Source organism: Sminthopsis crassicaudata, chromosome 5 (genome assembly GCF_048593235.1).
Source record: "Sminthopsis crassicaudata isolate SCR6 chromosome 5, ASM4859323v1, whole genome shotgun sequence".
In the NCBI taxonomy this organism is placed as follows: Eukaryota; Metazoa; Chordata; class Mammalia; order Dasyuromorphia; family Dasyuridae; genus Sminthopsis; species Sminthopsis crassicaudata.
The window spans coordinates 131,871,385-131,884,129 of record NC_133621.1 but is presented as its reverse complement, the minus strand read 5'-3'; the positions used below and the strand labels follow the sequence as shown (position 1 = coordinate 131,884,129).

At 35.0% G+C, this 12,745-nt stretch overlaps 1 protein-coding gene across 5 annotated transcripts in view; it reads left to right on the top strand.

Annotated features, from left to right (window-relative positions):
• MDFIC (MyoD family inhibitor domain containing) overlaps nt 1-12,745 on the top strand; it is a 212,157-nt gene that overhangs the window by 180,407 nt on the left and 19,005 nt on the right. The window lies entirely within an intron of this gene.

The following is a 12,745-nucleotide window of genomic DNA, read 5'->3' as shown; positions in this document are numbered from 1 at the left end:
AACAGTCCTTGCTATGTGGGGTTATAGTCTAGACAAGGGAGACATCTACAAATAGAATAAAATGCAAACATAGATGTAGGATTATGGGAGGGAGAAAGGAACTAGCAACTAGAGAGATTAGGAAAGGCATGGTGTAGAAGGTGACTTTGAATTAAGTCTTGAAGAAAGCTTCATCTTTAGAAAAAAGAGGGAAAGAAATAATGTATTCCAAACATGGTAGACAGCCAGCAAAAATGCATGGAGATAAGATTTATAGTTTTATGTATGAATAATATTAAGAAAGATGAATTTGGCTGATCTGGTATGTGTGAGAGGAGTAATGTAAAATAAAGGCTAAAAAGGTGTGAAGAACCTTAAAAGACAAAAAAAGAAGAGTTTATACAGGCAGTAGAGAAATCTTGTGTTGTTTTTTTTTTTTTTCCCCCTAAGGTAATTGGGGTTAAATGACTTGCCCAGGATCACACAGCTAGAAACTGTTAAGTGTCTAAGGCCACATTTGAATTCAGGTCCTCCTGACTTCAGAGCTGGTACTCTATCCACTGAGCCACCTAGCTGTCCCCTGAACTCCTGGCTTTTAAATAATGAAGTAACACATTAAAGGGGCATCTGGATGGCATAATGAATAGAACATCAATCCTGGAACCAGGAAGATCCACATTCAAATCTGGCCTCAGATTCTTACTAGCTCTGTGACCCTGGGAAAATCCCTTCACCCTGTGTGCTTCTGTTTCCTCATCTATACATGAGCTAGAGAAGGAAATGGGAAACTACTCCAATATCTTTGCCAGGAAAACCCCAAATGGAGTCACAGTTGGAAATGACTAAAACAACTTAACAATAACATTGTCATAGTTCCATTTCATTTTTCCTTCAAATAACTTAAAACGGATTTCTTTGCTGGGAAAACAAGCAAATAAACAAAAAAACAATTTTCTATTTGAGTAGTTCTATCATCTGCACTTCTTTTTATGTATGTAACAATGTGTTGTAGGGAGAGAAGTGATGTTAACATGGGTAAGAATGAGAGAAACTTTGAGTGGTATTAGCCGCTGTTTCCACCTGGTACTTAGATTGAAGATAACAGGGAACAAAAATATCATCTGTTTCTTTTTGCTTGTCCCCAAGAGCTTTGGGGTGAACTCTTATGAATCATTTGTCATTGTTGTAGAATAAAAGCTCTCTGATTCATATGAGAATGAGATCAGAAATATACTGTGTCATATGCTGTCAACTTCATGAAGCTACTAGTCAACTTGGTTTCTGAGCTCTGTGAACATATTCCTCTGCCCTAATGAACGTCTACTTTATAGCACAGTGGAACATCATTAAATGTTTCTGTTGAAAAATTTAATTTCTCTTTTTTTACTTTTCTCTCTCATTTTTTAAATTTTCTGACATCTTTTATGAATGTTAAGTAAAAAGAGTCTGAGGGATTTTCTGGTACAATTGGAAAAAGTACTGACTGAAGGCAGTAGGTTCAAATCCACTTCTGATGTTTGGCCAAACTTCTCAGACTTTCTTCCCTCTAAGGCTCCTTCTAAGTAACAAGCCAGCCTGGTGGATAAAACATCTGGCTGGAGTCAGAAAGACCTGAGTTCAAATGTGGTCTCAGGCACTTACGAGCTGTGTGACTTCAGCAAGTCACTTAAGTCATCTGTACAAGAGGTTGGAGAAGGAAATGGCAAATCATTCCAGTGTCTTTGCCAAGAAAACCCCAAGTGAAGTCACAAAGAATGACTGGAAAATGACCCGACAATAATGAAAGACCCCTTCCTGCTTGAAGTCTGGGATGTTATGACTCCTAGTCTTCTACCTGTGCTTCTAACTTCAACCAGCCTATTATGGTAGTAGGAAATTGTTTTCCAACTTCATGAATAAAATAATAATTGTCTTATTATATTAGATATACTATTATTATTGTTATTATTTATTAGATCACTAGGATGACTGGCTGCATGGATTGCTGTTATGTAATATCTGAAGATAAGGCTTACTTTTTAGAATAGCTTTCCAAAGGTAATTCTCCTAGTCACTCTACAGTCACTCCCCAAGTTATGATTATATTGTTTATGCATATCTGTGTATACCAACAAAGTTTCATAAGCTGGGAGGCACAAATACCCACACACATATACACAGACAGACAGACGTAGACTATAAGAGACAGATGAAGATTGAGAGACAGACACAGAAAGAGAGACAGAGAGAAGAGGGAGAGGGGAGAAAGAGACAAAGAAAAGAGAGGAGAGAGGTGAGAGAGGGAGAAAGAAAAAAAGAGAGTGACAGAAAAAGAGACAGAAAGGAGAGAAAGAGAGGTGAGAAAGAAAAAGATAGTGACAGGGAAAGAGAGAAAGACAATGACAGAGAGGGAGAGAGACAGAAAAGGAGAGATAGAGACACAGAAAGAGACAGAAAGGGAGAGAGATAGAATATAGAGACAGAGAGAACAGAGAAAGAGAAGGAGGAGAAGGAAAGAGAGAGAGGGAGAGAGAAATAGAGAGAAAGAAGATAGAGAAGAGAAAGACAGGCAGAGAGAGAGGAAAAGGAGGGAGGAGAGAGACATTAAGAGGGAAGGAGAGACAAAAAGAGAGAAGAGAGAGGCAGAGACAGAGCAGCTAACATAGCTTTTCCCAGGACCATTACAATTTGTCACCCATACTTGCTAGCAGTATTCCTGCTGAGAATGAGGAATGTAGCTTCCTGCCCCCACCTTCTCTGGATCCTCTTCCTCCTCCCACTGTTCCCCTCCCTCCTCCTCCCACTGCTCCCCTCCCTCATCCTTCCTGTCCCTACTCTCACCCTGCCCTTTCCCCTCACCCCACCCCACCAACCACCTAAACTCCATTTATTGACTTTTAAAAGAAAACAAGTCCATTAATGGCTTTGTCTCTGGGATCCTCCTTTTCCTCCTATCTCCACAGAAGGGGTGGAAGAGGGAGGGAACCAGTAGCAGAGAAATGACCAGGACAGGACTAGGCTATTTGTGTCCTGGTGCATTTTGTTTGCTTCAGTTTAAAGATTGGATTTCCAGACGCTTTTGGAACTCCACTCCACTTAGAAGGCTGGAGGCTGCTGAATCCTTGCTGAATAAGAAAGACCCTTAAGAGAATACAATATTGTCCTCGTTTGGCAGCATGACAAAATGATTAGTGACTTGTTCTCAAACTCAGGAAGTTCTAAGTTCTGGCCCTTTTTCTGAATTAGTAGATATTATGAGACTAGACAAATCATGGAACTTCTCAGGAAATTGTCTAAGGACTCTAAGTTTCAGAGAAAGTTTTTGTTCATGTAGAAAAATAAGGGGGATGGGAAAGCATTTATATAATTATTGCTATATTCTAGGCATTCTGCTAGACATTTTTTACAAATATCTCATTTGATCCTCACCACAAACTTAGTAAGGTAGATACCATTACTTCCCCAATTTACAACTGAGGAAACTGAGGTAAAATAGGTTAAATGATTTGTCCACAACTTATAAATTGTTCAGGAATTCCTTCTATCAATGAAATAGCAGCTCTAATCCTTTTGTTGTTCAGTTGTTTCAATTGCCTTTAACTCTTTGTGATCCCAGCTGATTTTATAGATGAGAAAACTGAGGCAATTATTTTTCAATGACTTGTCTTAGATCATACAGCTAAGAAGTATCAGAAATCACATTTGAACTCAGATCTTTCTGACTGCAGGCTCAGTGTTCTATCCACTTAAATGGATATTTTGGATTTCATGCCTTCCCATGCCCTCCATTCCCAATTAGAGAAACAGGGTGAGGATGAGGTAGAATTATAAGGTTAATGACATCTTGCAGGAACAGATTTTCTCAATTATGAGTTGTCTTAGGGTTGCTGAAAAAGTTAGCCAAATCCCAAAGTAGCACAACTAGGTCTGAGCTGAGCTTCCTCCTTAATTACCATGACACCATCTTGTTTTAGGCTTTAAGCAGATATATTGCTCCTTTTGTATAGATGAAGAAATGTCCAAATAAATTGGCCTAATATAGTCCAAAGAACATGACAGGTTGATTTCAAAACAAACTTGGGATCCCTGTGACTATTCCCCTATCCCCATAATCTTATTTTATATCAGGTAATATTTACCCAGTGTGTGTGTGTGTGTGTGTGTGTGTGTGTGTGTGTGTGTGTGTGTGTATGTGTTTGTATGCATGGAGTTATGGAATGATCACTTTAAAAAAAAAAAAACAACAAAAACATTTGGTTAATTTTCTTCTTTTTTTAAAAGAGGGTAGTTTGAAAATCTTCTCTAGAGATCATCATGGAAGCTGCTCATTGAGGACTAGGATAATATTTTACTCATTTTTATATCTCCTTTCCTTTCCCTACAGTATCTTGTGGATAGTAGGTACTGAGTAAATATTTGTAGAATTAAATTTGTGAGATTCTTGGCCAATATCAGATGAATTATATGACCTCTGAAGGTCTCCAGGCTGTTGTTTCAAAAATTCTGCAACTCTATGAACTGAACAGAATAATTTCTTCCTTGCACATCCATGAATACTACAATAGTTACTAACTGGTTCCCAATTCACATAGTGGTGCTCTACACTGATTGGTCTGATTCTATTTAGATAGAATGCTGGTGACTGATAGCCGAGCTTTCTCAAAGTATTTTCCCATTTCTTTCTCATTGTATGAAACTTCTCTAGCCACTGTTTTCATGACACCTTCAACTGAGCAAAATTAACTAAAAAAAAAAAAAAAAAAAAAAAAGAAACAATAATATAAATAACCAATTTATATAATCCTTTGAGGTTGGGTCACATTTTATACTATTTGATGCTCACAGCAACTTTGTAAAGAAAATAAACATTGTAATTCTTATTTTACAGATGAGATTGGCCTAACACTAGCACTCTTAATTCTGGTTTGATTGAGTCAAAATTGAACATCAAAGAGTGAGTGAACATTTAACAAAAAAGAAGGCTTACTCTACCCTAACACAGAGAAGATATGCAACAAGGAAATTTAGTTTTATCTTTGGCAGACTCAGCCTTGATCCTCCTCTTCTCAAGTATCTATCAAGTCTGAGAAGCCCCAGGGCTTACTGAAGTGGGACTTTTTATGCCCTTAGGTCACTAAGAAGCAGATGTCAATCAGGTTCCAGGGACTGCTTTGTCTTCTTTTAGGAAAAATTAATGTTGTTTGTCCTTTGTTCTCAAAGGAAACTATGGTATCAGGGAGGTGATGCTATCACATGCAAGTGAATTGGATTTAAGTGAAAGTCCCTTCCTGGGAAGGAAGGGAGAGGCATAGAAATGACCTGTTTTGGAGAAAAATATTGGTAGATATTTGTCTTTTCCCTGAGGAAATTAATATAGTACCATTTTATATTACTATAGTATTATACTTTCCCTCTCCCTTCTCCCCCCAAGATATGTGATCAGGAAAAACAGACTTTCCCCCTTTTAGCTTCACTTTCTTTTGGAACTATTTCTTGAGGCACTCTAGAGGTAATTCGAATAACTTTGCTCAGTTCACCTGGGGAGATAATAAAGAAAGGAGGAAAAAATTGTGAAGGAATGAGTTTATCCCTCTGAGTAATTCAACCAGTAGAGGATTGTTGATGATGTCATTGGGAGATACTATAATGATGGACAAATTCCAGTTTTCCCCCTTGCTGGAGCTTAATAAAAGCACTCTTTAAATATAATGTATGTATAAGGACCTGAAAGGAAGGCAGTCCCCTGGAGTAGGGCTTTTAGGATTCTGTGAGTCTTTTTATATATCCATCAATTTGTCACTAAAACTTATATGTTTTGAATCTTATAGCCTTTTGTGCTGATAAGGGCTAATGATGTCTACCTAGAAGATCCTGAAAATGGACATCAAACATTCCTCTCTCTGAAGAGGAATCTTCTTAACTCAAAAATTAATTATTGTAATATTTATTTGTAGCTTATTAAAGAACTGTGGAATCTCTTTATCTCTGCCCATCATTTCTACCTATCATTAAAGGCCCAGCCACCTTCTCCATGATACTTTCTGTAATCACATCAGCCAAGAAAGATCCCTCTTTCCTCTTCACTCTAAAAGCTCTTAGCTTGTTCCACTTCTGAAGTATATACTACAGGTTACCTTGTGCTACAGTTATTTGTATGCATATCCCATCTTTCCTTTTAGACTGCAAATTCTTTTTTTTTTTTTTTTAATTTTTTATTATATATATATTTTTATAATATTATCCCTTGTATTCATTTTTCCAAATTATCCCCCCCTCCCTCTATTCCCTCCCCCCGATGACAGGCAATCCCATACATTTTATATGTGTTACAATATAGTCTAGGTACAATACATGTGTGTGAATATCATTTTCTTGTGACTGCAAATTCTTTATAGGAAGATCTAATATCTTATACTTCTTTGTAGCTTCCATAGTACATAGCACAGACCCCTTCACATAATTGGTATTTAGGAAATTGCCAAATAATGAATTTGGGATGTGACATAAGACAGTTGCCATTTTAAAGTCTTTACAAATAACAAAAGTTTATCATTAGGAGAGATTTTGATCTTTTAAACCTATCCCTTAATTTTGAGAGTATTTTATTATCGTTTTCTTCTCCCCTTCCCCCCAAAAAACCCTTTATAACTCTAAGGATTAACTTCAGAAATTGTCTAATCAAGAAAATGTCTTGATTCATAGGATTCCAGATTTTGGAGAAGTACAGAATGAGTTCTATGACAGAAACGGGTTGATCACTAAGGTCTTTTGAAGTTAAGAAGAATAGACACATATTTAATATTTTCAAGGATTTGAGGTGACCATTTATGGTAAAAAAAAAAAAAACAAAAACAAAAACACCTGGATTTCTCAAAACAATAGAAAGCATGTATTTTACTAATAATTATAATTTATTATAATCCCAATTTGAGCACACTGAGATCATTAAGCATTAGTATGGTCTTGACAGTTTGTATACAATTTCATTTTAAAAGATGGAAAGGTTTAAAATAGCAGTGGGCTGAAGAATTATAAACAGTATAGCTCAAATGCTATCTAACTTTCCTACTAGTTTTCTAATCACAAGAACCATCAGTGCATGGGAAAAATTTTAAGATTAGGTAGTCCAGATTGCAGTTGGTTTTGTTTGCTTGGTTTGAAGCATTTCTGTCATGGTTTTAACTTTTTCTGACATTTAAAAAACAAAACAAAACAAAACATATCCCTTCCAATTCAGCTGAATGCATTAAAAATTTTTTGTATTTGGTGTTATTGAGTATGGTTTTTATCATTTTTACCTCAATGTATTATACTTTTGAACTCATCTGCTGAATAAACAAACACTAAAATAAATTGGAAAAATAGTAAAATATAGGAGTTGTCCAGATTTGTCATTTTTTAATGATTAAAATAACAGATCATGAGACCATTTTATGCTCTGGCCTAAGAAGCCTCACTTGTGCTTTCTTAAACCTTAGAATTTAGTTTCTCCTAAATATGTCTCTGTTTGTTCTGGTTTGACTGCTAAAAAGTAAACCATTACAAGCCAGTGGGGAGACTCAGATTTGATATATGAAGTGGGAGAAGGCATGTGTGGGTGAAGTTGTACTTAACAGTTTGGATTGGTAGAAGTTTTTATGTGGGACCACGAAAAGTCACCAGAATACAGATCATTAGATCAACTGGCTATTAATTCATCTTTTCTTCAATCTTAATCCCTATACTTATACCCTTAACTCCATTCCATTCTATATTTCTGAAAAGTTGCCACATAGGTTATCTTTCCTTTCTCCTTAGTTTTCCAGTCAATTTAGCAGTAAGAAGCTATTGTGTGCCAGACACTATATTAAACTCTGAGGATACAGGTAGGAAAAAGAAAGGTAATCCTTGCCCTCAAAAAATTTACAATAGAATGGGGGAAGACAGCACAAAAAAGGGAATTTACTAAGGCCAAGTGGGGGTAAGAGGGAAGGAGGACTTTTTTTGTTCTGAGGCAATTGGGGTTAAATGACTTGCCGAGGCTCCCACAGCTAGCAAGTGTTAAGTGTCTGAGATCAAATTTGAATTCAGGTCCTCCTGACTTCAGGGCTGCTACTCTATCCACTGCACCATCTAGCTCCCTGAGGACATTTTTCAATCTCTCTTAATCCATTGAGTTTCTGTCCACTGACTTCCAGATTTCCACTTGATCTTCTCAAGTAATTGTTCTATATCAACCTTACATTTAAAAAATTAAAGCCAAATTCCTATAAAACCTTCCACTCTTCAACTCCTTGACATTTGGATTTAATCCCTGGCATTCCAATGAAATTCATTTCCTTAAATTCATCAGTCCATTATTGCTTAAGGTCTTTTCTTAGTGATTCTAATCCCATATCCTCTTTTCTTACTTTCTTGTATCATTTGACATTCTTGTCCTATGTACTCTCTTCTCTTTGGGTTCTTGTAATGCTATTCTGTCCAAGCTCACTATCTTTTTAACCTTTCTAACCCCTTCTCAATTTCCTTCTTCACCTCATCATTCATGACCCATCCTATATGGGGTATATCTTCTGCTACAAATCTCCATGTGAATTTCCATAATAATCTTAAACTGAACATGAAAATGAGCCAAAATTAATTTTCATTTCTTATAACTTTCCTTTTCCTTCTCCATATTTCCCATTTGCAAGGTACTCTTAATTCTTCCTCCTCTATTTCTCTTCCTCTGCACAACATTTAATCACTTGCCAAGTTTTGCTCTTTTTGCTTCCACAACATCTCACATCTGTTCCTGTCTATCTGAAGCATAACCAATCTGATTCAGTCCCTCATGATCTCTCACTGAGACTATCGTGATACTTTTCTAACTGGTTTCCCTTCATCTAGTTTCTCCCCCTCTTAGTCTATCTTTCACACAGCTACAAGTTTGATGTTGCTAAAGCACAGGTATAATCATGTTATTCCCTTACAAAGCTTCAGGGGCATATAGACAAATACAAACTCCTTAGCCTGGCAATTATCCATTACAGATTTGCACCAACTTTTATTTTTAGGCTGATTATACAATACTCTTAAGCCCTTTATGTTCTGGTTTCAATTGACCCATTTATTCTTCCCTATTATGACATTTCAGCTCTCATTCTTATGCCTTTTTATAAACTGAACCCCATGACTGAAGGGTGCTATTTTTTTGAATTTCTTTTTATTGGAACTGATAGTTCCCTTTAAGGCTTATTTCAAGTCCCAGTCACTTCCTATAGTATATACCCTTCCTGATTTTCCTAGCTGTCAGTGGGCCCATCTAAATTATTTTGTATTTTTGTGTATGTTTGTGACTCTCTCTCTCTCTCTCTCTCTCTCTCTCTCTCTCTCTCTCTCTCTCTCTCTCTCTCTCTCTCTCTCTCTCTCTCTCTCTCTCTCTTTCTCTCTCTCTCTCTTTCTATATATATATGTACCTAATATTAGCAATATATAAGATTTCTGTGTGTATGTATATATACAGTAACATATATTAAATATATCTATCTATGTAATGTAGATGTATAGATAGTTTTTATTTATGTATATGTGTTCTATCCTTCTAATAGATCATAAGCTCCTTGAGGGCAAGGGTTTTCTAGTTTTGTCTTTGTGGCTCCAACTTCTGGAACAGTGTCTGGCACACAGTAGATAGATAATAAATGCATATTGAATTGAATAATATTACCATTTTATATTTGTGTAGCTCTTTACAATTTACAAAATTCTTTGACTCCCAACAATTCTGTGTGGTGGGTGAGACAGATAATCTCTATTTGGGAATTAAATTGAACTTGCAATTTCATTGATTTAGAAAATTCTTGATGAGGAAGATGTGCACCAGTACAGATTGGTACCTGATCTATTGTAACAATGTCTTAAAAAATTGTTTGGTGCATTGAAAGGTTAAGTGATTTGTCCCGAATCATATAACATGTGTCAAAGTTGAGATTTTAACTCAGGTCTTCCTGATTCAAAGGCCAGTTTTCTTTCCATTAGGCAACAGTCCTCTTATCTTGATTTTACACTCATGGAAATTTGTTCAGAAAGAATGTGTGTTTTACCAGAGGTCACAAAGGGGCAGAAATAGGATTCAAACTTCAATTCCAAGCTACTTTCCTAATAAATATAATATAGTATAATATAGCTATGGTAAACTGGAGATGTTTGGATAAAATATGGAAAAGACATTCTGTTTTCAGTTTTTTTTTTTTAAATTTCAACAAACAAAATGTTCATCTAAATTTCCTGAACTCTCAGCAACAATTAGGGCTTCCAATTTGATATCAACTTCTGATAATATGTTAATTAAATTCTTATTTTAAAGTAATCATGGTTGTTTTGATGTTTAGCCAATTTGTTTTTATTGAGTTCCAAGTAGTCCATTTAATTGTCAAAGGCATTCATTACCTAATTAAAATAAGATAAATTATCTCTTAAGATATGTCAGTAATTTTAGCATCATTAAGATTAAAAAGCTGCTGATACTTCGAATTTTGTGACTATCTTATCAAATGTTTAGATAACTTGGCCAAATTAATAAAGTATTAAATAGAATAACTATAATTCACATTACTAAATATGATTCTGAAAAGCTTTGTGTAAACCAAATTTATTTTACATTGGATTGTAATACATAGTAGGTGAAATATTTTTAAATCCCTTTATGATAATATATTCGTTGTTACTGTTTAGCTGTATCTGATTCTTCATGACTCTATATGGAGTTTTATTGTCAATTTTACGTAAATGCACATGTACACATATACATACTACACACATATATTCATATGTATATATGTATACATATCTACACATATGTAAAACCACGTAATATTCCCTTGACTGATCTGTTTTATAAATTCATAATTTAGTATATAGAATTTCTAAAAGTAGAACACAGGCATGTTACTGAAGTAGCTTATCAGTGAACAATAAGTAAAAAAGTAAAAATTGGAAATATAAATATATATACCTTAAAGCTAAAAAAAATCTGTTCTTAAGGAACAAGAATTTCTTATCTTTACTTTTGTGTTAAAACTGTGACTGGAATTAACTATATTGATGTAATAAGATTTATTTGAGAAAAGAAACATTAACATTAATATTATTTTCTCTGAAGTGCTGCCTATTAGGATAAAAATAATCGTAGTATAAACCAGGCCACATAAGTTAGAAAATGAGAAAATAAAAGAAGCTGAGTAGGAAAAGCCTAAGTCAAAATGGATGATAAAGGGAAAAAAATCTTATTCTGGAAGGAAAAATAGAAGATAGTATATGTTCAGTGAAAGTAGATGTAGGAGGCAATTAGAAGAATAGAATACAATACTTAGAAAACAGAGCCTAGAGAGGTTAGCCAACTTCTAGAAGGGAAAACACACACAAACAAATGGTAGCTGTCCTTTAGAAGTTTGGAAAATCCACGCATCAGGGAAGAATGTGAAGATAATTGAAAGAAAAGAGCAAAATGGATTAATATACTAGTTTTCCAAAGACATATTAAACCTGCCTAAATTTCTACTCTGACTTCTCCAGGGAAATCAAACTGGAGGTACTGGACCTCTTGGGGAATAATATCCCTATAACGTAACATAATTTAAAGTTGACACTGCAAGTTGAAGTTTATTTTTTTAATAATAATTATGCTCAGAGAAGGACACAGAAATTGCATTTTGGAGTGACAGAAAGGGAGTTATTTTAGAAAGAATTTTCAACAACTATGGAGTATTTGACAGGAGTTGCTAAAGTAAAACTGAAAATGATTTCTACTCCAAGCTGCATAAATTATTTGAATCAGAACAAGTACTTTATTGAGCACCAACTGTATATTTGATGCAAGGGGGGATTCTTTTTCTGTCCAAACTATAATCTTCTTCCTTCATTTCTTCCGCTATCATAACTAAGAAAAAAATCTTACGATAGGGCTTTTTAATGTGTCATGAATCCCTTGGCCGGACCCCTACTCAGACTAATGTTTTTAAATGCATAAAATGAAAAACATAAAATTACAAAAGACATTTATATCAAACTATTCAAATAAATAAGTTATTGGACTTTAGATTAAGAACCCATGCTAATTATTATCCATTAGATTATGAGCTTCTAAAGGACAGGGTTCATCTTTTTTTTTTTTTAGCACATGCCTGGCATATCAGACCCTTAAAAAATATTGATTGGTTAAAATCAAGTTTAACTAGTATGTCCTCTTTTATTATTCAGGAAGTTGAATTCCAGAGTGATTGACTTTTGTGAGGTCACATAGATAGTTAATGAGTCTGGAACACAGGTCTCCTGATGTATCATTCCTTTTTCCTAAGATTTTTACCGCACTGCCTCAAAGGCCAGATAATGTTTTTGTTTGTCTCCCTTGTCTTTGGGCAAAGCAGTTTTTGAAAGTTATCTATTCAGAGCATTCAAAGGATTTTAGAATTAGGATTGGAAAGAAAGAGATCAGAGTCCAATCTCCTAATTTTATAGAACCTGAGAAATAGAATAATTTGATCAGTTTCACAAAGTTCTTTTGTTGTTGTTTAGTCATTTCCATTCTTTATGACCCCATCTCATTTTGCAGCTAAGGAACTGAGGCAAAAGGGGTTAAGTGACTTGCCCAGGATTATATCAGATTTGAACCTCAGGCCTTCTCAGTTCCACATCCAACTTTTTATCTATTGGGGGAACTACTTACCTATTCCATTGAAAGACCTTTGTTTTCATAAGCATCAGAAAGATTATTGCTTTGTCCAAATTTTAAGGCTTTTCTCTTTAAAGTCTTGAAATCATCTCACTA